The following is a 241-nucleotide window of genomic DNA, read 5'->3' on the forward strand; positions in this document are numbered from 1 at the left end:
GAATGGGCTGTGTCTTGTCATGCGTAAATAATATGAATTAAAAGAATTTCATTAACTCTTTATAGAAAAAAAAAGATAATAGATGTATTATGAAAGAAAGCAGGTTTTTGTTATATTCAAACATTTTTAGATTTAAATTCAGCAAAAAGATCGTGCAAAAAATGACCCTAATATTTGTAAATATTAGCCACTCATGGCTTAAACTCCATGCATTCACGTGAAAAGTAAGAAAGAAAGTGAA

General features: G+C 27.8%; 1 protein-coding gene across 1 annotated transcript in view; it reads right to left on the reverse strand.

Moving 5' to 3' along the window:
• Positions 1 to 241, reverse strand: part of LOC119585850 — a gene marked incomplete at its 5' end in the record, with an annotated part of 15,624 nt that overhangs the window by 10,367 nt on the left and 5,016 nt on the right.

This window comes from Penaeus monodon, chromosome 20, assembly GCF_015228065.2.
Source record: "Penaeus monodon isolate SGIC_2016 chromosome 20, NSTDA_Pmon_1, whole genome shotgun sequence".
Taxonomy (NCBI): domain Eukaryota; kingdom Metazoa; phylum Arthropoda; class Malacostraca; order Decapoda; family Penaeidae; genus Penaeus; species Penaeus monodon.